Source organism: Nilaparvata lugens, chromosome 11 (genome assembly GCF_014356525.2).
Source record: "Nilaparvata lugens isolate BPH chromosome 11, ASM1435652v1, whole genome shotgun sequence".
Taxonomy (NCBI): domain Eukaryota; kingdom Metazoa; phylum Arthropoda; class Insecta; order Hemiptera; family Delphacidae; genus Nilaparvata; species Nilaparvata lugens.
In genome coordinates, this window is record NC_052514.1 from 9,119,359 (window position 1) to 9,145,432 (window position 26,074).

Genomic DNA, 26,074 nt, shown 5'->3' on the forward strand with positions numbered 1-26,074 from the left:
GAATAGTATTTTTTTGGTTCAGAAGTTTAGAATAACATTTAGTTGAAAGAGCATTCCTGTACATTGTTTCTGTGATCAGTACAAAACAATAACATCCCATCAATCAAGACCCTGACATGAATATTTGGAGAGTATAATATTGCATCCGGGTCTGACTTGATATTAGAATACAGTCAGTTGCAGGATATTCATTTGCAGCTCGATATTCTGGATTGATTGACAGTTAACTAGCCTGGCCTGATGACAGGTTAGGAATTTGAATGGCTATTGAGATGTACATCCAGTGTATATGTATTGCATATCTGTTACAGACAAATATCATGATGCACGAATCGATTGTGGAGAAATCACTCTGAATATTTGGCATTCCACATTTGGTAGTTATGAGTCCAGAATATTGTGGAGCAGTTTCATATTTGCTGTCAATATTGAATTGTATTCATCCTGAACGAGCAATAGTAAGATTGAAGTGAATCGATGAATTTTAATTGCGGAATATACATGCTCAACTATATGGTCATCTAAATAGTACATAAATAATGTATATTATAGGAATATACATGCTTAACTATAGCCTACGGTCGACTGAATATTACATAAATTTAATAATGTATATTATCGGAATAGACGCATAAATATAATCAATTACTGACATTATTTTATTGTAGATTGCAGTTGGTATCATGGTGATTGTTAATAATAATAATTGGATATCGAATACATTCATAGCAGCCAATTTGAATCCTATACTACTATTAAACGAGCAATTTCTGTTTATATGTTTGGATGTTTAGATGTTTATATGTTTGTATTTCACCGGATCTCTAAAACGGCTCTAACGATTCTCACAAAACTCAGAACATAGTAGGTTTATATTATAAGAATTCGATTGCACTAGGTCTCATCCCTGGGAAAACTTGCAGAAGGACATGAAAAGGATAATCATTATTCATCCTTCAAAAAACAGCTGGTAAATTATTTCGTCGTCTGTTGATGATGGAAGTCAGTGAGCGAGTTCATGTGTGTGAAATTGTTTCTAAAATTTAAGTTTAATTTTTTGCATAACCTACTTTTTTGAATAATATAAAAATTTGGGAATTAAATAGTTTTGGGTTAAGCTTGTTGTTCCTTCTCATTCATATTTATATGATTTGTGATTGTATCAACGATTAAATAAATAATTCAACCGTCCTATTTTCTCGGTATACTGGAGAGTGAGTATCCTACAGTTTTATGAGAATAAAAATATGAAATATATCCAGGAAATAATTGCTGGCAGAATCTGAATAACAATTTTAGAAAAAAGTCAGTGCTGTTTGAATATTGTTCAAATACGTTCAAATTTGGTAGGTATGTCCAGTTGGCCCTTTAGAGGCGCACTAAGAAATCTTTTGGCAATATTTTAACTCTAAGGGTGGTTTTAAAAGCGAGTTCATGTGTGTGAAACTGTGTCAAAATTATGACTCAGCTGTTAACATTTTGTAATCATTCAATCAGGTACTTAGTGCCGGTTGCAAAATAGCCGGGTTATTTTCAATCCTGATTAATTTCAGTAGATCCATCTTTTTGAAATGGTTCTCTGATTTGGTTCACGTTAAATTAATCAGGATTAAGATTCAACCGGCTTTTGTGCAACCGGGCCTTTGTGAGTGAAATTTTTGCATTCCTCTGGGAATTAATCTCAATTTACTGTGATTAGATAGAACATTTCTGTATGACCATAAATGTTATTATAATTTCTTCTTTCGTAATAAATTTTTTATGCTTTTATACTCCAGAGCAAAGCTCGGTCCTCGATATTAATACCTTGTAGAGAAACAAAAAAAAATCAGTCTGCAGGAATCGCATCATAAAAAGAGAGCAATAGAGACAAAATAAAACTAATTGCAGAGATGTAATCACAAAAAAAACTAGCAGAATAACAAATCTAACTTATCTTCAATTTTTTGATATTATTATTCTCTCATTTATAAAATAGAATTATAGTACCCTTCAAAATTAATAAAACAAGAATACAAATTGTAACGTAACTACTAGTTTCGGTTACAATTTGTATTCTTGTTTTATTATGTTATTAATTTTAAAGGGTACTATAATTCTATTTTATGAATACAACAAAGTAGCCCTGAATTCATACATTTTATTATATTTTCAATAGATTTTAATAATTACTTTTTGATAGTTCTAGATACGATAGAGGAAAACCACGTACAATAATATGTCTGAAAGTCAAATAATCTACTCAATATAGGGTATTCAAATCAAGACCAAATCTCATTTATATTAGTACTAGACTCTCGAGTCAAGACTCAATCTTGTTAATTGGAGTACTAGCCTACAGTGAATCAATATCGAAGGGAGCCTGAAGTACTGTACTGAATCGATGAAGATCTAAGAAACTTGGACATTTCAGACACTCATCTAAGGAGTTCTATCGTGATGAACTAATAGTTTGAAGCTGTTGATGCTTCATCGATTTCGAAACTGCGTTCGAATTGACCTTTGTCTTAAGCCGGTCTACGATCCAAATGTCACCGTCAAGAGTTCATAAAAATGTCAAAGACATGAGAGGAGACCTGACTGGATACTTGATAATTGGAAGTTAATGGAGTCTGAAATTCGAGTAGAATTCGTGAAAGAAAAACATGAAATCAGTTCTACATGGGGAACGCCAGCTTTCTCCCAAAGATAGTAATATAGCTATTCTATATAGAGTCTATTCTTGGTTTTTTTCCACATGTGAATTCTAATTGTACATAAATATTTATTTGAGAATACCTGGTAGTCATTATCTTATTTCTGTTTAATCCTGTTCTTGTCCGAGACTTAGTTTGTACACTGGAACAGGCAATATCATAATGTATATAGCCCAATCAAATAGTACATTGGACCAAACAAAAATTAAGGTAATTGATTTCATTGTTTTAATCGGTCCATTTGGGTATTGGTAAGAGTAATCTATGGTTTCCCACCAAAATTTCTGAAGGCATAACTTTTGGCAGCCTGAAAACCAAGAGATTTTGGTACTTTTTCAGTTTTTTTACAATTTACAGTTTTTCCAGTTTTTTATATCTAGACGATATACCTAAAAGTAAGTTTATAGTCCAGTGAGAGTTGATGCAACGTTGCCAAATCAGCTGATTATAAATAAAAGTACATTCATATTTCATATTCAAACCTGATGAATAGTTAATGTGGGTTGGTGTTTTGGGTGTGGGTGGGGTGGCGTTGAGGAGGCACTCTGCTGTTTCATCCTCAACTGGACTATTTTTATAAAATCTACTCTAGTGAATACTTTATAATTTTCACACTATAACACTGTATAACGTGCACTTTTTATTTCCAACAATGACCGTTTTTAGCAATTAGCCGTTGATCTGGATTCACCCAAAAGAAGTTAGCGCCAAATCATGAGTCTCATAAATTAAATCGCCACCCTAAAATATACCTTTTTTGTTACAACTCCATCATTAGTGATTGTATTGACAACTTAGTAATACTCTAATTACGATAAAAAAATGCCACATATCACTTTATAAGGAGTGAAAAGGAAAAAACATGGATTTAGCAATTTTTCGCAAAGTTGAAAAAAATTAACAATTTTCAACGAGCAATAACTCGATTCCTATTGGAGATAGAAAACCATTCAGGAGATAAAAATTGTAGAGAATTTAATGCTCTTCAAGAGAAAATAGAGCAAAAATATTGATTGAACAATTGGTTTTGGAGATAACGTAAAAAAACTGAAAAAAGTACCAAAATCTCTTGGTTTTCAGGCTGTCAAAAGTTATGCCTTCAGAAATTGTGGTGGGAAACCATAGATTACTCTTACTAATACCCAAATGAACCGATTAAAACAATAAAATCAATTACCATAATTTTTGTTTCGTCGGGCCGCATTATAATGACTATTTGACTGGGCTAATACTATTTTTGATGATGTGTAAATGATACTCAATTGATAATGTATCCTTGATGTATAAATGATACTCAATTGATAATGTATCCTTGATGTAAAAATGATACTCAATTGATAATGTATACTTGATTATGTATAAATAATACTCAATTGATAATGTATCCTTGTTTATGTATAAATGATACTCAATTTGATAATGTCATAGAGAAACAATAGGGTAATAAGATATCCCATGGTATAGGGCGTTCAATTCGCAACTTTTACTGTTAACTCAACTCGATTTCTGTCGATTATTGTAGATTTTTACTGTTTTTTTGGGGTGAGAGTGTATGAACGGCACAATATGAGAGACTTCCAGCGTCACACAGCTTCACGGGAGAGAACTACGTGGACTATCGGCTTGAGATAACAGTAAAAGTTGCGACATAAACGCCCCATACCATGGGATATCTACTTATGCTATTATTATCCAATTATATTGCAATAAAATTTTTCACCTCCTTCAATCAGGAACCTAGAGATTACAAAATTTAAAAATAAATTAAAAGAAATTTTGTCAGAAAATTGTATTTATATAATAGATGAATTTTTCGAAATAAATCTTGAAGTGGAATAGCCTTATCACTTGATTGTTATATTGAGATTAGAGAACAATTTCTTGGTGTAGAATTAGTTATAGTGATTTACCTGTGTACGATTGTGACTTTTAGTATTTAATAGTTATATTTATTTGTTATGTGTCTACTTTTGTTACCATTTGACGTTGTAATGCATTTTGATGTTCTCTTTTGCTACTACAATAGAACATTTATTTATATAAATATTTATGACTAGCCGTCAGGCTCGCTTCGCTAGCCATATCCGTCTAGCCAGGGGGCTCCGCCCCCTGGACCCCCGACTGAATTGTCCAAGAATGAGATCAGCAGGCTCGCTTAGCTCGCCTGCATTTTTAATTTGAACATTTTTATCATATGTTAGGACGATCCAGTCGGGGGTACAGACTAAACGTCTGGCTAAACGGATATGGCGAGCGAAGCGAGCCTGACGGCTAGTAATATAATATTACCAGGAATAGCTCTGTTTGGAGTAGCAGTGCCCAATCAATTTTTCCGCGATATATGCATTTCAATCTTCAACTTGGTGCCAACCTATCAAAGTCAACTCAACTTAATGCCAACCTGACAAAATGTTTAATTTAGTTACCAGTTAAAACTATTTCGAAGACGTACTCTCTCTAGATTATAGTTCTCTATTAACATATGGTATGGCCTCTTTTCATCATAATTAAGACAATAAGAATATACATGCTAAAAGACGAACTTTAAATCCTTAAAAACCACCCTTAGAGTTAAAATATTGCCAAAGGATTTCTTAGTGCGCCTCTAAAGGGCCAACTGAACATACCTACCAATTTGAAAGTTTTTGGTCCAGTAGATTTTTAGCTCTGCGAGTCAGTGAGTCAGTCAGTCAGTCAGTCAGTGAGTGAGTGCCATTTCGCTTCTATATAGATAATGTATGCTTGATAATTTATAAATCATACTCAATATTGGTCATATATAAATTATACACAATTCAAAATGTATTCTAATCATTCATTGTTTTATTGTTGTATTCATTTTCTAGACAGCAGCTGAAGAATTTTTTATTATTTTTTCAAGAGTTTGCGTACAATATTACTGTATTATACTACTACTCAAAACCATCCGGCTGACGGCTATTCAGTGAGTTGCAAATATAGTTAGAAAATTGGAGTAATTGTTGTGGAATTTCATATTCTCTGGGAACATTTACATTATAAATTGATTGTGGATTTCAAAATACGATACAGATGGAATACAGACATGAACTTCTTTTCACATTTTAATTTGGTTCGGTGATCAAAGCTCATTCCAGTGTTCATTTATGATTCATTTGTGATTCCCAACTCCTCAACCCAATAAATAATAATGGAATATTGATAAATTCCTATGTGTCAATAGAAAATACATCATTGAAATAAAATTTTGCGTTTTACACATAAATGAATCAAATGAAAAACTTCGGCGATTGTGTGCAGAACCCGGGAGAATTACAAATTTAATAGAATGTCAATCACGATATTTCGACAATATTCTGAAACAATTAGAGTGGAAAACTAGTGAAATTATTCACAATTGAACGAATAAACAAAAACAAAGGGTCGGAAATCAACACATACAAAAATACTCCAATTTTATTTAGATGGGTGCATAATAAAGTAGACCGCTATACACGGCCATTGTTAGGATCTCATTGCCTGATTGCAAAACTCTATTATTCCAATTACACTGCCCGATAATTCAATCATCTTTGCGCTTCATTTGCTCGTGATTTCATTCACGATGAAAATTGCAGCCGTTTTAAAAATACACAACGAATTTCGTGATTCCCCACAGAGTGGAGGCTGGTTCCCCGACTGGATTATCCTAAAATATGATAAAAATGTTCAAAGAAAAATGCAGGCGAGCGAAGCGAGCCTGCTGATCTCATTCTAGGACGATCCAGTCGGGGATCCAGGGGGCGGAGCCCCCTGGCTAGACGGATATGGCGAGCGAAGCGAGCCTGACGGCTAGTTGGTAATATATAAATTATAATCAATTCAACAATTTCCTAATCTATTCTAATCATCCATTGTTTTATTGTTGTATTCATTTTCTAGGCAGCATCTGAAGAATTTTTTATCATTTTTTCAAGAGGTTGCATACAATATTACAATACTACTACTCAGGACTGACGGCTATTCAGTGAGTTGCAAATATAGTTAGAAAATTGGAGTAATTGTTGAGCAATTTCCATATTCTCTGGGAACATTTACATTATAAATTGATTGTGGATTTCAAAATACGATACAGATGGAATACAGACATGAACTTCTTTTCACATTTTAATTTGGTTCGGTGATCAAAGCTCATTCCAGTGTTCATTTATGATTCATTTGTGATTCCCAACTCCTCAACCCAATAAATAATAATGGAATATTGATAAATTCCTATGTGTCAATAGAAAATACATCATTGAAATAAAATTTTGCGTTTACACATAAATGAATCAAATGAAAAACTTCGGCAATTGTGTGCAGAACCCGGGAGAATTACAAGTTTAATAGAATGTCAATCACGATATTTCGACAATATTCTGAAACAATTAGAGTGTAAAACTAGTGAAATTATTCACAATTGAACGAATAAACAAAAACAAAGGGTCGGAAATCAACACATACAAAAATACTCCAATTTTATTTAGATGGGTGCATAATAAAGTAGACCGCTATACACGGCTATTGTTAGGATCTCATTGCCTGATTGCAAAACTCTATTATTCCAATTACACTGCCCGATAATTCAATCATCTTTGCGCTTCATTTGCTCGTGATTTCATTCACGATGAAAATTGCAGCCGTTTTAAAAATACACAACGAATTTCGTGATTCCCCACAGAGTGGAGGCTGGTTCCCCGACCGGCTATTTGTAGGAATTTTAAATTTAGTTCGCAATTCAACCGAATAAACGGAAACGTTTTCAAGCGGGCATTGGTTCATCAATTATTTGACTATTGTTGGGTATGCGATGGAAAATCATAGCCATTCACTGAAATCATCAGAATTTCCCAATTTTGTTTCGAGTGAAAGACTGTATTTAATGGGTGGAGTAATGATAAGGTTTTTTCACATGAAGAACATTTCAGATTCTGCCAGCAATTTCCCAGATATATTTTATATTATTATTCTCATAAAACTGTAGAATACTCTCTAGTATACCGAGAAAATAAAACGGTTGAATTATTTATTTTTTCGTAGATACAATCACATATCATACAAATATAATTGTTTTTCCAATTTTATTTCAGGTGGAAGAATGTATTTAATAGGGGGGGGGGAGTAGTGATGAAGTTTTTTACGTGAACAATATTCAAACAGCACTAACTTTTTTCTAAAATTGTTATTCAGATTCTGCCAGCAATTATTTCCTGGATATATTTCATATTTTTATTCTCATAAAACTGTAGGATACTCTCCAGTATACCAAGAAAATAGGACGGTTGAATTATTTATTTAATCGTTGATACAATCACAAATAGTACAAGGAGTATCCTTAGTTTTTCTCTCCCATTCAGTGCTTCTTGTAAAAATTATAATAATAAATTAATAAAATAATAAATGCTTTGATAAAAAAAATCATATAAAAAAATATAAATATGAATGAGAAGGAACAACAAGCTAACCCGAAACTATTTCATTCCCAAATTTTGATATTATTAAAAAAAGTAGGTTATGTTTCTACTGCAAAAAATTAAACTTAAATTTTAGTCCAAAAATATATGTTAGCAAGAAATTTTAAATTTAGAAGAATTAAAACACCAATTATAGTTACAGTACATATTATTATCATATTTCAGTTGAGAAATTATAGTTTATTATAATTATAATTCAATAAATGGTACAGTGAACAGGTGATTAATGTCTTGCTCCGAGACTTAGATTCAATTCATGTATTATTTTCTAAAAGATCATCACATAAAGGGTTGAAGGTACAGTACAAATACCACCGAAATTAACCATTCAGCTGAGAACCGGAATATTACATTGCTCTACCTCCCTCAATAATCCTATATTTCGCTTCTTGTTCTTTATATTTATTTAGAAGTTCCAAATGTCTATCAAGATACCGTTCGTGTTATTTTCATAATCCTTGATTATAGAATATTTATATTATTTCTATCTTACTGCATATATTCACGGATGAATAATATTCTAACAGGGCTATTTGTAATGTCTAATTGTCTTAGAAATCTTCAGTATCCTCTTCATTTATTTATTTATACAATAAGTAGGCCCATATTATCAAAATGATCTTCTTCTCTAAGTACCGTCTCCATTTCGGAGGTTGGCAATCATCATGGCGATTTTCACCTTGTTCACAGCTGCTCTAAATAGGTCATTGGTTGTGCAATTAAACGCTTCCCTCAGGTTTCTCAACCAAGACATTCTTCTACGTCCCACCGAGCGCTTACCAACTATTTTACTTTGGATTATGAGGTGCAGAATCATGTACTTGGGTCCTCTCATAATGTGTCCAAGGTAAGTCAACTTTCGTATTTTAATGTCACGCACAATATCTAGTTGCTTACCCATTCTTCTGAGAACTTCTACGTTCGTGACTCTATCTGTCCACGATATACGGAGTATCCGCCGGTAGCTTCACATTTCAAATGATAGGGAGAGGAAAAATAAGGTAACCTTGTGCTATTCCTCTTCCAAATTTAGATAACACATAGTCCGAAATAGGTTAAGTCTTGTAGTTCTTCAATTCACAAAGTTTTCAGTCCTCAAGTATTTTCACAAAGTAGATTTCTAAATTTATACTTCTTCATTTAGATACAACCAATTTCAGCTCTCATTCCATTTTCAAGATAAAAGTTTAGAAAATGGCACGAGTGCTGAAACAAGTTGTGCCTAAATGAAAAGTATAAAGAGGGTACCAGTGATTCCTATAATAATCATACTGAATTATATCCTATTTAGAAAAATAATAGAATAAATTATACGTATATGAGTAATGAATCCACATCAGAGATTTATAGGATAGAGACAATGATAGAATAATTGTCATGGAATCATCACGCTGATTCTAAAGTTTAATCATACAAGAAATAATATGTCGTTGGATGAATAAGGAATCCACATCAGAGAGCTGTAGAATAGAGACAATGATAGAATAATTATCATGGAATCACCACGCTGATTCTAAAGTTTAATCATACAAGAAATAATATGTCTATGAATGAATAAGGAATCTACATCAGAACAATCTTATAAGATAGTTCTAAGAAGAAGTGTTTATAAGATATAGACAATGATAGAATTGTAATGGAATCATTACACTGATGCTAAAGTATAATGTTCCATCATACACTAGGGACTATTTCCATCAGCATTATTCACGTCTTCTTCATACAGTTTTAGTCTCTCTTCTACAACCAAACAACCCTAAACCAGGTCAATCAATTCCCACAACAGCATTATACAAGCCAAACCAACCCAGTATGTAACAAACGAGATGGGATATGCAGTCACTCTGTAAGTAAAATGAAGTTGTCGCGTCTTGTCGACAAAATACTCAAGAAGTTCACTGTTTAATACACGTTACTGGTTACTTGTTATATTTGTCAACAGAGCAATCTTCTTTAGCATACAAGATGCCCGACTTTAAACAAGGCGCCGGGATAACCAAGACAAGCTCTAGCAACGAAATTGTCTTTTCTGTTTACATAGCATCTGCTGTCCACTCCGCTTTTAATGGAATTTTTGATGAGTTCAACAACTAAACTTCTGGTATCTGACGGTCAGCTTGACGGTATTCGGACAGACTCATCCATTTTCAATTACCCTTCATCTCGTGTTATGTGGTTCAGGTATGATTTTCATGTACATACTGAACCACACATTCAGGAGATAAGGTTGATGAGCATCGTATATGATGCAGCACTGCATCGATGGTTATCACATCTCTCTTTTTACAACTTCTTTCAAACTACATGTTGTGATGAGTGGTTATCAGATCTCTCTTTTATAACTCAAACATGTGATGAGAGAAACAGAATGGATGCAGGATGCTGTATAGTTGAACTTCAAAAGGAATCTGGAAAACTTTCAGAAAAAGTTCACTTCAACTTTGTTCTGTGCGGGGTTGGACTTTGTTTGGAGGCAATTTGTTGCGTTGGATTGAAGGAGCAACTTCAGAAAGTTTAAATAATAAGTGGAGGGATTGAAAAATCGTGGAAGAAAACTAGAGGTGGTGATGTTGTATTTATGCTGGCGATGTTTATAATCTAGTCGCATATGGAGAGGCGACATGATGTGACGTGACACGAGTCTACTAGAGGAGTTATTATCATTTATGTGATCATCCGAACGTGCTAGCTTAGTCTCAATAAATTATTATAATAACAATAATCAAAAAATAATGTTTTCAAAATAAAATTTACTAAATATGGAGGCCGAATAAGCTAACAAATATCGGTAGTTTTTTAATTATAACAATATTATAATTATTATTAACATTATAATCATTATTATAGTTATTATGATTAACATTATAATATTATTATGTTAACATTTAACTCAACAAGCAGACTTTGGTCAAGTCGTGTCACAATGCGTCGGGTTACAATAAGCAACATGCCTTAAAGGGTGGCACATATAGGAGCATCAATCTACAGTAAAGTGTAGATTGATTTTGAAAGTGTCTGAATGATTTAAAAAATTACATAATCAATTAATGTTTAATATCGGGGACCGAGCTTCGCTCTGGAGTACAAAAGCATAAAAAAATTATTACGAAAGAAGAAATTATAATAACACTTATACAAAAATGTTCTATCTAATGCTTATCACAGTAGATTGAGATTAATTCACAGAAGAATGCAAAAATTTCCCTCACAAAGGCCCAGTTGCACAAAAGCCGGTAAAATTTTAATCCTGATCAACTTCACGAGAACCAAATCAGAGAAGACCATTTCAAAAAGATGGATCTACGGGATTAATCAGGATTGGAAATAGCCCGGCTTTTTTGCAACCGGCACTTAGTACCGGTATTGAATGATTACAATAGTTCAACAGCTGAGTCATAATTTTGACACAGTCCCACACACATGAACTCGCTCACTCACTTCCATCACCAGCAGACGACGAAATAATCATTATCATCTGTTTTTCCAAGGATGAATAATAATTATCCTTTTAATGTCCTTCAGCGAGTTTACTCAGGGATGAAACCTAGTGCGATCGAATCTTTATATTATGAACCTACTATGTTTTGAATTTAGTGAGAATCGTTAGAGCCGTTTTCCAGATCCGGTGAAATACAAACATATAAACATCTAAACATCTGAACATATAAACAGAAGTTGCTCGTTTAATAGTATTGAATTTTATTTATTTATTTATTCATACGGCTTTTATCGGCAGAGAGATCCTTTTGGATGTTCTGCCTTGCCGTATTACCCAATGTCATTTCCCATTAACACTCAAGTTCATAGGTTATATATTGGGTTCTTCATGTTTTCTCACTAAAAATTCGCACTTTCACTCCCTGAGTTTCTATTTTATAAAGTTTTAAATAAAAAAAAACTCATTTCCAAACACAAGTTCATATTTGAAAAGCAAACAAATATAAAATTTTGATGATAATATTGAAAGAAGAAAATTTCACATTACAATTTTCATCAAATAATGTCAAACAAGATACTAACCTTCAATTCTCAAAGAACAGGACTAATGTGTCCGATGTACTCCATGAACTTCTGCCAAAGATCCTGTCATCATCACTTTTGCTATCTTCATTTCCTCACGAACATGATCTGGAACAAAATTTGGAATATTATTGCACTCATTTTGTTATTTACAGGAACTATATTTTGAAGAAGACAAGCCCAAAACTGTCCATTCTCCGACTTATACTATAGTCTAAATCGAAATATAGGTTATGCCACTTTCACTTTTTAAAAGAACAATTTACCGAATATTATTCTCAGATTAATAAAGTTTCAAAATAATGGAGCATGTTCCACTCCATATTGCTCCTTTCCCAGTCATTCATAGTTGAACATGATATTGTATGTATCAATGAATAAATAAATAATTGATCAATCTTCAGTGAACTTTGTGAACTATGAACAACTATGGCGTAACAATCGAGTTAGTTTCTTGTTGAAGTTCAAATTATATGTTATCCTGATATCAAATCAATATCCAGATTTACAGTCGTGGAAGAGAGAGCTAGCAATAAGAGACAAAAGAGGGTTGGAACCCTCACGGAGAAAACAAAACAATAAGGCATGAAAGCAACTTTTGGCAACAAAATTGAATTATGTAACCAAATTATGAACAAAATTCACTTATCTCACAAAAAGGTAGCCTATATTAGAGGATAATATAATCGGGAGTCGAGTGGATGGATCATTTATCTTCTAAAGATGAATTCCATAAAAGTATACAAACCACAAAAGAGAATTTTTTACTTGTATAAAGTTATTTCAGTTTTGATATAATATGTAAATAGATAATCATCTCAAAACTCAGTGCTTTGAGTTATAACGTAGTGCATGTTCTTTTCAAATCAAGTGCATTCAATCTATCAAAATAAAATATAGTTCCCATGAAGTATTGCTGCTAAAAATGATGAAAATTACAAAAAATTCCTTCTTCTCGAACAAGGTTATTTCAGTTGCAACTTGTATAGATAGATTAAAATCATAGAGCTCAATGTACGACAAAAAATGAAATATTTCTCGAAAGAGAGCCATTTTAACGATCTTTTCTGTAGATATTCACTATCTACAAAACATTAAGACTTTCGCATTTTTCGAGAGTCAATCAAGCTCAAACCAGATTCCAGCCACGATAACTTGAACCATTGAGGTTAGAAAACCCCTGCTTGCAGGCACATTAAGATGTCACACGTTTATCGACGTACATTTTTATGATTTTCCGTCATACACTTTCGAGGGAAACGGCAGTTAGTTGTCAAAGAGATTGGCGGCGATTAGGAGCTTAGTAGCAAATAAAATAGAGCGGACGTTAGAAAGAAGAGAAGGAGAAACGCCTTACATATTTGTCGCTGGAATTTTGCAACAGAATCACGCAATGCTCTCTGAGCGCAAAAGGAACAGACCTGCAGACGTTTCACAGAGCACTTGCTTATTTTTAGAAAATTAAACACTGTTATCAGAGATGTACAAGTAGGATTATTGCTTTATAATCGACTGAAAATATAGCTCATGTTGAATGGATATTGTCAAAATCAACAGTTATTAAAAACAATTCAGATACTAGTTTCAGTAGTTGAACCATTATTAGTTGAATTATTGTTCCATAATCGACTGGGAACACAGTTGTTTTTTTTCTACTCGGATGGTTGTAAATGAAAACAACTCGATATTGTCAAAACCAATAATCTATATAAACAATTTTATATACTAGTTCCAGTATTTGAACAATAATTAGTTAAATTATTGTTCCATAATCAACTAGGAACACAGTTTATGTTGTCTTTTCTACTTGGATGGTTTTGAATGGAAATGACTTGATATTGTCAAAACCAATAATTTATTTATAGAAACAATTTTAGATACTAGTTTCAGTAGTTGAACCATTATCAATATCTAGTAAACTAGGAGATTGAATAATATTGAGCAGCAGAATATATAGTTTGGGTGTAGCGCTACGATTGGCCAAGCTGAACAGCCATAGCTGTTGACCAATGACTGTTGAGCTCGACTGTCATTGGCCGTGACTAGACATGCCCAAGTATACCAAATATGGTCATGAGAGCAGATTGTTTTATTCACACTTGAAACTTGAATTGAGTTTTAATGCTCATGGCATCATCAGTAGTTAGATTATTCAGCAAATATGCTTCTCATGCATAGTTAGGGAATAATATAGAATATAGAAACTCAGCTCCAGTAGAATTTAAATAGTACTGTACTAAATACGAGCTTGAAGACTACGAGGTTGATCCAAAATCGATCAAGTTTGAAATTAATGTAGAGTGAATTCCAGATTCCACAATAACACAACTTCAAATATATGGATTTTCTGGATTTGAGCCTCAGTGAAGAGATAGATATTCCCACATGAAGATCTTTGTGTATTGGAAACTCCGGCATTCCACACATTTTGTCAAGTTCTCTATCAGAAATTTACTGTATTGTAAGCTGGGGGGATGTTGCTCAGTACAAGGAGACAATCAGTTTGATTATTTATTTATTTATCACATTGTGTACAAATACTTAACATGAGGAAAGGCACAACAGGCTTAATTTTGATTAGCAAAATTGTTTTGCTTCAGATTAGAATTGTACGCATAGCTGCAAGGCTGCATCAATCAAATGGGTGTGGCTTAATCAGAAGTGTGCGATAGGGATATGAACCAATGCTTCAAGGTTCGTGGGACTCGAACCCTCGATTCTCCCATTTTTCATAGAACACTTGACTTCTATAAGTATATAAATGCAATAATTATAAGTAGGTCTATAATACTGTATCTTTCTAAAATGTATGTATTCAGGGAAACTTATTTTTATTTATAAAATGAGTGTTTTTAATCTGTTATTTTTAGAAAGCGTTCATTGAAACTAAATAATAATCTTGAAACTAATAATAAAATTTTATATTACTGGTAGTTCTGTGAACAGTACTACGCAGTATTCTCATCCACAAGTACCTGATTGAAACTATAGACCTTATGGAAATACAGCAATAGACTGGCTTCTCCACACATCTGTGTAATCACTTGTCAGCTGATTTATGATGAATAAATCGGTAGTCTGATTTTTACGGTAATATTGGCGTATGAAGGAGGCTCCTTTTTCCTTTTATATTATCCTTGAAATTCAAAATTTCCAAAAACCTTGTATATAAGTCGACGCGCAATTTAAAAAGTAACATACCTGTCAAATTTCATGAAAATCTATTACCGTGTTTCGCCGTAAATGCGCAACATATAAACATTTAAACATTAAGAGACATGCCAAACCGTCGTCTTGAATCTTAAGGTGCGTACAGATATACGCGCCGCGAACATAAGCAATTCACTTTTAATCAGCTGATGCCAAGCTTTTTATATCTGTATCTTACCGTTTCTGTAAAAATACAGATATAATCAGCTGATTAAAAGTGAATTGCTCATGTTCGCGGTGCGTATATCTGTACGCACCTTTAGACCTCACTTCGCTCGGTCAAAAAACTCTTCAAAAAAGAGTACTATGATGTTATATTATGAATAATACTGTATATTCATAATACTGCTGTATAAAATTCAATTTTCAGATTATGAATAGCCTACAGTATTATCATCGCCACCTCTAATACAAGGCCCCGGCCTAAGATATTGCAACGTCGCAGTTTAGGCCTAGAATCTAATACATGATAGGTGGAAAAGAATTTGAAAAATACCAGCTGATCTTTTTCACCAATCATGTATCAGTTTCCAAGCCTACGCTGCGACGTTGCAATATCGTAGGCCAGGGCCTTGTATTAGAGTTGGCTATGGTATTATACATTATCAATATCATCAAATTTTCTACTTTATTGCTCAGTTATCAAACTTATATGCTGTTTGTTGAAGATTTTTGGCAACTCGGTGAATTAAATTTCAAAATAATCAACCAACGCATATTCAAATGAGAGAATCAATGGAAACGAGGTTACGCTGAACCTATTCAACCAAAATCGTTAAACGTTACTTGTTATGCCAATAGTCTGCGGACCGTCTGCAGTGAACAGGCACACAGTTATTCCGTGACCAACAAACGTAAAATGCTCATTGCCACCATGGTTAGCAGAACGGATATCTTCAAGTTGATGAAGCCATCAAAGTTGTGACTTTACTGTTGTCAGAATGTTGTGTGGCTTACCTTGATGTTGTCATTGTGACTTATTAAATCGTTACGCTGCATAACAGTTCAGATATCATTCATAAATTCTTTAGATATGGCGCCTACTCATGTCGGAGTCGATTCACTTATTCATGCAATATTGTGGAGATTTTCTTTGAGTCAACACCTTCATGTATTGTTCTACAAGGCATTCACATGTAAATTACTCACTTATCTCAAATGAGATTTCAGGTTATGACTGTACAAATGCATTACAAAGAACAAGATTTTATATGTGTGGAGTTGGGGATTTTCTTTGAATGAACTCACTTTTGTGGATTTAAAAGAAAACTTTCCTGAAACGTTTGCTGGTATCAATACATCATTCATTTACTACACAACATTGTTATAAAGACATTTACTGGCACGCCAACAATGAACTAAAGGCCTAAAAACATTCTCTGAAGGTTGGAATAGGATAGACTGAGAAGAGTAGGATAGAAAAGAACTAGGATATAACAGAATAGAGTAGGACAGAAAAGGACTAGGATGTAATAGAATAAAGTAGGACAGAAAAGGACTAAGAAATAATAGAATAGATAGATTGATTGATTGATTTTATTATGAAGTGCTAGGTCTCGATAGACCTGTTGCACTAAACAACAGTACAAAACAAATAAAAAGTATTCAAATAAACAAAATACAGTATAAGTATTACAAATAAAAACAGATAACTATTGAAAGTTAAAATAGAATTAAATTAGATAATATAAATTGAGATAATGTTATGAAAAAGAGAGAGGAGAGAATGAAATAAGGAGAAGAGTGAGAGAGATGAGAAAGAAGAAGAAGACAAAATACAAGCTTATTCAATTCTAAGAAATATGAAGAAGAAGAGAAACTGAAGAAATGATATGAATATGAATCAATTCAATTCTTGTTTACACCTGCTTCTGAGCCAATTCAATAAATATGATTTATAAATGTTGAATGAATGAAAATTCATGAATACATAATAAGAATTATTTGATTTCCCAAGCAAAAACAGATATAGATGGAATAGGAAAGATCAAAAAAATAATGAAATAAAAGAAAAAAATAAATAATAACTGAGAATAACAAAAATATATTCTCAAACTGATCAATTTATGTTACCGGTCTATGTACTTTCCAATTTACAATCAAATTATTGACAAGCTCATACCCACAACGATTTAAGTCATCCCCCCTCAAACTGTATAATTACCAAGATGCTGGTACAACTTCTTTTTGAAAAGATTAAACGAACCACAAAGAACTATATGATCAGGAAAATCATTCCACTCTCTTGAGGCTTTAACAAAAAAATATTTATTAAAAAATACTGTACGATGCAGAGGTATCTGTAACTTATAGCGATAAGCTCTTGTTCGACGTTGTGGATTTACATCAGTCATGAAAGTGAAAGCCTCACAAAGATACTCTGGACCGTCATTTAGACAGGGTAGATAGAGTAGGACAGAAAAGGACTAGGATATAATAGAATAGAGTAGGACAGAAAAGGACTAGGATGTAATAGAATAGAGTAGGATAAAAAAGGACTAGGATAGGATGGATTGGGACCAATATGTACTAGGATAGACTCATTAGCATAGGCTAGAACTTTTCTCCTTCAAGAACACGAGATTTACTCTTTATTTTCATGCCAAAATAACTCTTCTCTTTTTCCAATCATTCTTCCAATACTTTCCTTTTTCCTTGATTTCTCCACTGGTCTTGAAGGAATTTATTTTCAAATCCTTCCACAGTTCTCCCTCTTCGACTCAAATATCTCTTTTCCTCTTCGATTGCTAGAAAAAAAGTGTTGCAAAAAGGAAATTGAAATTGATCTCTTGAATTGGAAAGAAATTGAAATCCGATTTATTATATTATGTACTGCCGAAGCAAGTACAATTCAATTACACGTAGAATTCTCACGAAACAAGAAGGATTAATTACTAATTGAAATCTGTAAAAATCTTCCCATCTCAACACACCACTATTCTGTTCAATGTTAACAATATTTTGTCTCTGGAACCATGCAAATCACAAATTCATCATTTAAATTGCACGAATTCCAGATATTGTTGGAAGTTCCCACCATTTGGTCAAAGCGCAGACAGAATTGGCTTTACACCAAATTATTTGAAAAGGAATGTCTGTTGAGAGAAAAACTCTCCCATTCATTGATACAATGCTGTATAGTAGCTTCGGAATTAATAACGTCGGTATGAATAGGGCAAACTTCCAGTGGAATACGAATATACTCTACCAAAAGCCCTCAAAATATTATACTTCCTAGAGTTTTCAAGCTCAATATTACAGGCTCCATACCAAGGCTAGTTAAACCAATACCTGTGTATTACACAAAGACCTTAAAGATGCATAGACTCACATGCAGCGCTAGTGTCTTACTTGGAATTGAAATCCGCCAAGATTATTACAAACCAATGCCACCAATGCCTTTGTGATCTATAGTATTACAAATAAATAATATATAATATCTTATGCTAAAATACCCCAATGGCGGCCTTCAATTTGAAGTAAGAGCTATCATTGGGAAGGCATAGGTATTGTGGGTCTATATCTCTTTAAGGTCTTTGGTATTACTTATGGTTAAACGTATGGTTATTACGTATTATGGTTAAACACACGATTTTGGACGTACGAGTTTTTGCCGTACTAATGAGTTCTACAGATTAGATTAAACAGATGTTGTCAAATAGATTAAGACAAAATTAGGAAATTTAAGAAGTTTTGGGCAATAGCCTGTTTTTTCTTTTCCGACTATTGTATTGTTTGCTCTAATAAATAAATGAAAATATTATGTTTGTTAAGTTCCGTTCAATCCCATAGAATTCATAAGGACGGCAAAAACCGAAGTGTGTGTAAGTGGCACTAGAATATTCAAAGAATAGAACTGGATCACTACTCAATTTTATACCAGATTTATTGGCTTCAGGCTATAATAATATAACTGGATTAAGTAATAATAATAATAATATCGAGTGACCTGGCTGGCTCAGGTCTGGTGTCAGAGTTTTCAGGTCGCAACTGATCAATTTCAGGGCCTCTGACATGACCTAACAACTGCTTTTTAGGCAGCGGGACCGACGGCTTAACGTGTCTATCCGAAACACGGGAGTGGCCCGAGATGAATATCTTGCCCGGGCTGGGATTTGAACCCGGGCCTCTGAATCATAAAGCCAGCATCTGATCCACTCGACTAAGTGTGAATAAATGATCAATAAAATACAAACAAGACGAATGAAGAAGAAAAAGCTTCAGGAGTCTCTTTTCTCCAATGAGATTCACTAACGAACTATCTAAGCCTCAGCTTTCCTCATAAATTCATTCATTCATTCAGTCGTATGGTCCGACGCCAACACCAGCCTTGAAATTCTTTTCAGGAAAAAATTAATTATCAGGTCTTAGACCCTCGTCTCCAAAACATTAAATATCAGTTTCAGGCCTAGCCTAGAAATAAAAATATTAAGTTCTTCTTCCAGAGTCACTCACATTATTCTTTTCTTAGCTGCTTTAACCAGTCTACAGCTCTGTTTGTGGCTTCATGCAGCTCTGTTAGGTGTCCTCATAAATAACATCTACATTTAAAAATTCAATCAATGTGCTGAAAGATTTGAGTGACCTAACTACGATAATTGAAATAACTGTGAAAGAGTGAGAGCTGCTGTTTTATGTTATATTTATGACAACATTATGCATCATTGGAGATTGGCTTTGTTGTATATTTCTACAATGTCAACTTGACCCCTAATCTAATAAAATCGGATGAAAATCATTCAAAATAGAACTAAATTCTGAATAAATTATTGACTGAATGGAATTAGTTCTTCCAAGATTACATACCAACTGTCAATTTGTAATGGACTAAAAACTGAATAAATAATAATATCTACTTGTGACTGAGCCACGTATACCAGACGTGATATTTGGCATATGGGGCTAAACTAAGTTTAGCTAAGCTGAACGTCCTATAATAGTCAAGGCCCGAATGCAGATACTCGGTTCAAACCAAGGTACCTAGAATAGATTTGTAAAATATTCATGTATTCTAGGTACATTAACCTAGGTACCTAGAATAGATTTGTAAAATATTCATGTATTCTAGGTACATTGGTTTGTTTAAACGGAGAAATGTCATCTGTTAGTTTGAACTCCATATGAAACACATTATGATAAATACAACCATATATAGGCTACAAGTGTAAACGTGGTTCAGCGTTAAACGTAGACGATGCATATGGTCCTTGATTAGTTTTTCGAAAATTTTAAACCGAGTGTCACAATAATTTGAATGAAATACGGGTCAGTTCTGAGGCCTTGTTTGATGCTTGACACTTGCAAATCAAATTCAGTTGAGAGGACATTCTCAAATTATGACCAAAAGCTGTCCAGGGTTGACGAACATTTCTAATTAATTTGTCATGTTCCACGACATTCTCACAAATAATAATATCCGAGTGGATTCCAGATTGGAGCTTGCCATTGTCATCAGTCATCAGCTAGGAATTCGACCGTTGGCATATATTAGCCAACGAGATTCACTGTGAACTGTCAGAATTTGATAAATGGAAAGCAGTGATGTTGTTATCCATGAAGAGTTCTGACAGGAAGTGGGTCACGACATAATCTTAACGTTGTTGAGCCTATTGATTCAGAGGATGAACAGTAATATTTTATGAAATATTTTCCAATTACGTTCAGAACTATTCTTTTTTGAAGTAGGTCTACCTACATTCGAAAAGTCACAATGGTTGATACATTGACCATTGATTGAGAATTTCTTCCATGTTTAGTTCAATTGAAAATGACTTTTCTAGTATCAATTTTCTTCAATTAGAACTCACTTCCGTTTTTCACTCAGAATAGATTATGAAAGATAAATTTATGACTTTTTGCGTCTTAATCAAAAGAATTGAATTGAGAACTATAAGGTACTTCTATAGTTTATTCGATAAAGATCAATTATCAATTTTATCTCCATTTTCCATTTCCATTTTTAAAATATATACAGAGCATGAAATTACCATAGTTAATGAAATAATTACCATATAACTAAAAACTCACAATCATACCCTGAAAAACATTACAAAAAATCATTTTATATGGAAAATAATCCCAAAGATTACAAAAAGCTGTTTTGGCAGAGAAAAACTACTTGGAGAGTAATAGTTTCCAATAGAAAACCACTACATTATCCACTTAGCAAAGACTTGAAGATGAATGAATCTGTTATTTTTTGTCACTCAATTGAATTGAAGTGAATTGGGAGCTACTCCTGCAGTTCATTCAATTATTTTTCATTCAAATGAAACCATCTTTTCTAATTCTGACATGAAATTCCATCATAGCTGAAAATATCATATGCTAAATTTCAATTTTTCAATTTTAATGAATGTACGCTTCGTTATTCAACTAATTGACCGAGCGAAGTGAGGTCTAAGATTCAAGTCGACGGTTTGGCATTTCTCTTAATGTTTAAATGTTTGAATGTTTATAATTATTATGTTTATATGTTGCGAATTTACGGCGAAACGCGGAAATAGATTTTCATGAAATTTGACAGGTATGTTGCTTTTTTAATTGCGCGTCGACGTATATACATGGTTTTTGGAAATTTTTCATTTCAAGGATAATATAAAAGGAAAAGGGAGCCTCCTTCATACGCCAATATTAGAGTAAAAATCAGACTATATAATTATTCACCATAAATCAGCTGTCAAGTGATTACACAGATGTGTGGAGAAGCCAGTCTATTGCTGTATAAGGTCTATAGTTTCAATCAGGTACTTAGGGATGAGAATACTGCGTGAGGTCTACTGTTTACAGAACTACTAGTAATATATAATTTGCGAACTAACTCGCATTTCATTCGATTGTTCATCAATGAGATTGAAAGAGAAAGCACACATCAAGGAAGATTGATTGGAATAGGCCAACGCGTCCATAGAAACGAATAAGTTATCTGAGTTCTGTTTCTATAATTATGTTCATCCCCATCTCTATCTGTACCTGTATACTGTAACTGTGAAATGCATCTCTACTGTTTCTATATATGTTCATCTCTACCTCTCTCTTTGTACCTGTGTACTGTATCTGTAAAATGCATATGTATACTGAATCTGTATACTGAAATGTACCTGTATACTGTATCTGTAAAATGCATCTGTGAAATGTATCTAGATACTGTACCTGTAGAATACATCTGTATACTGTATCTGTAAAATGTATCTGTATCTGTAGGCAAGAAGCAATCGCGAGAATAACCAGCCAACGAAGAGTGGCAGAGGCTCAGAATGGTGAAATACAATTACCCGAAATCTCTTGATCTTTTTGAATTCTTTACTGCGGCCAATTCCACCTCCAGCAGAGACGGGCAGGCAACTCACTTAGCAAACTTTCTCTACTTCCGTGAAACTTTCACGAGTTTGGATTGTTGTTCCGACAATGTTTGTATCACTTAAAACCTTCAGTCTCAGTGCTGAACTGCATGAGAACGTCAGGCACAATTTTCACTTTGCTTCCTGCTGGTCTCAGGCTTATTTCGCTCTGAAAAATACCTTGGTTCTCTAGAAATAATGATACGGAATTCCCAGGGAAGTATCGAGCGTATTACTATGGAGTAACAATTACATTGATTGGTTATTCTATGGTATTTAAGATTAAACATATCACTGATTAGAAATTACGATAAGATTGATTGGTTATTCTATGGTATTCATGATAAAACATATCATTGATTAAAAATTACGATAAGATTGATTGGTTATTCTATGGTATTCATGATAAAACATATCACATATTAAAATTACGATAAGATTGATTGGTTATTCTATGGTATTCATGATGAAACATATCACTGATTAGAAATTACGATAAGATTGATTGGTTATTCTATGTTATTCATGATGGAACATATCACTGATTAAAAATTACGAAAGATCGATTGGTTATTCTATGGTATTTATGATAAAACATATCACTGATTATAAATTATGAAAGGAAATTACTGATTCAAAGAATTAGTATTGTTTTAAGAATGCATTTCTCATGAACTACATTTTTTTCTTATTAATAGACTGGAATTTGACTTAATTATTATATTGAACATACTAAAATAGAAAATACCTTTGTTCTCTAGAAATGATAATGCAGAATTCCCAAGAAAGTATTGAGCGTATTACAATGGGGTAACGATAGGATTGATAGGTTGAAATCTATGCTATTTATGAAAAAACATATCATTGATTGAAAATTATGAAAACAAATTACTGATTCAGAGAGTCTGGTGTAAATTAGGACTGTTTTTGAATGCATTTCTCATTATTTTATTATTAATTGACTGGAATTTGACTTTATTATTATAATGAGCATTTTCAAATCATTCAGCATAATTCAGAGATATTATCACGCTTATCACCATGGGAGGAGCCAAGTTGTTCAACAATATGGATATGAATTCGTTTGAATCTACATGATATACTGATCTCTGTACCCCCAAACCTCTACACATTCTAGATGAATATTCCCTGAATTTCCAAGCTATTCTGGGATAAATGTTCTATAAATTCTCAAATTACATTCTAAAAACATTCGTTCAATATAGAAAAAAAAAACACAACTACCAATGAATAAATATTCCCTAAATTCAAAAATTACATTCTAAAAACATTCGTTTGATATAGAAAATAAAACACAATCTCCACACCTTTGAATCTTCATGAAAAATATTCCCGAATTTCAAATTATATAAACATTCGTTTGATGTTGAAAATAACACACGAAACAATGAAAAGTATTGTTTGCCTGGTTTCAGATACAAAGCAATATGTATCAAAACTCTCTGTGGGGATTTCGCAGAATATTTTCGAACGATGAAAATTTCGAAATACACTCATGTAGTGCAACTCATGTGGAAGTGTAAAAATATTGCGCAAGGTAAAAGCCCCTGGGTTTGGGAAAGAGTGTGGGACAAACGACAGTTGAAAGGGGGTCCTGAGGGTTAAGGGGGTAGAAAAGGGTTCCTAGTATGGCAAGGGGGGTTGTTTAGCCGGTGATTGATCGTCATTGGCTCACGTTTCGGATAAGCGGATTGGCGGAGCAGCATAAATCACAATCTTTCAGCCGTTTGCATTGTTGAGGTGATTGTGGCAACGAAAAGAGGTTAAGCTACGAGTTCGGTGCAACATGTTGCACAAAAGTGTGATACGTGTATCAATTTTATGAATGAATTGATCAAATTTCGTTTGTATCTCGAAACATAATCACAAGTTTGGTGCAACATGTTGCACAAAAGTTTGATACGTGTATCAGTTTCATAAACAGATTAATCAAATCGCGTTTGTATCTCAAAACATTATCACATTATCGAATATCACTACACATCAATGACACAGCATTAGTAGGCCTACAGTCACAAAGTAAAAAAAGAACTACAAGGAAGAATACTTGCTTATTTTTTGCTATAGCATAGGCATCTATTGAATCCAAAATAATCACAACTTACAACCATAGAAGAACTCTTTATAGAATGACGTCACTTGTATGGGCTAATTTGAATTTACAAATCACTACTCACTACTTTAAAAACTAGCGAGCAGTTTCTGTATTTTTATATCTGGTTATTTATGTTCAACGGATCTCGAAAACGGCTTAAACGATTCTCACGAAATTTGGAACATAGTAGGTTTATGATATAAAAATTCGATTGCACTAGGTTTCATCCTTGGAGAAACTCGCTGAACGACATTAAAAGGATAATTCATCCTTAGCTGAAACAGCTGTGGATAGTAAAAAAGTGAGTGAGCGAGTGAGTATGTGAAAAATCAAAATATCGCATCCCGAAATTCATAAGCTGACATATAGCCAGCTGTGAAATATAAACACGATCATTTGAGAGAATAGTGTCCTGTTTATCAATAAATAAAAATAATGAGCGAAGCTGGATGCCCCGATATTAAGTTTTTGCCACACTGCACAGAAAGCAGCTGTTTTCCAGTCCCTACGTAGATCTGAAAGACCTTGTTAGCAGACGACTCTCGTCTGACGTCAGAAAAGGGTTTCTTTTCCGATCTAGGCAACAAGTGGTCACTTTCCAGCCGCTCATGGAAGTCTGTAGTTAATAAGTCATCCGCTAGATCGGGCGAGTGTCCACTTCCTTCATCAGCTGAAGTCGCCATGATTTCAGTTCGAGTTTCCAATCAAACTAATTCAGCATTTGCTTCGCAACCAGTTTTATTCAATTATTTACTGTTGATTAGCGCATTCCAAATTTTCAAAAATGCTTGAAGATGACGACGCCCGTGATATTCCAAGTGAAATTTTAAAAGAATCTGAAATCCTGACTGCAAATCTTCTACCACTAAAATCAAGAGATAGGTACGATGACAAGTATTCTTTGTTTTGTATTCTTCATTTATTTTGTCAGCAATACCTGTAGTGTGGCGAAAAATATCGTTCGCACCACAGGGAAAAATGTTTTTCGCCACACTTGGATGTAATGAGCTGGTTTACATGCGTCATATGGAGGCCGAAAGTGATTGTTTTCCGACCAGGCCGGTAAAACTTTACGGCCCTAGGGCTGTAAAATGACCTTGAATAACAGCTGATCATGTCCGATCTCACAAAAATCATAGAGATAATCTCATAACGACTGTAATAATCTATATAATTATGTATCGTGAATCGCGGTATCATGTCTATAATATATTTTATGAA

General features: G+C 33.5%; 1 protein-coding gene across 1 annotated transcript in view; it reads right to left on the reverse strand.

Moving 5' to 3' along the window:
* LOC111047255 (connectin) overlaps positions 1–26,074 on the reverse strand; it is a 200,387-nt gene that overhangs the window by 145,231 nt on the left and 29,082 nt on the right. The window contains exon 2 of the mRNA XM_039437575.1: positions 12,188–12,295. The gene's annotated coding sequence lies outside the window, so the exon portion shown is untranslated. The remainder of the gene's footprint in view (positions 1–12,187; positions 12,296–26,074) is intronic.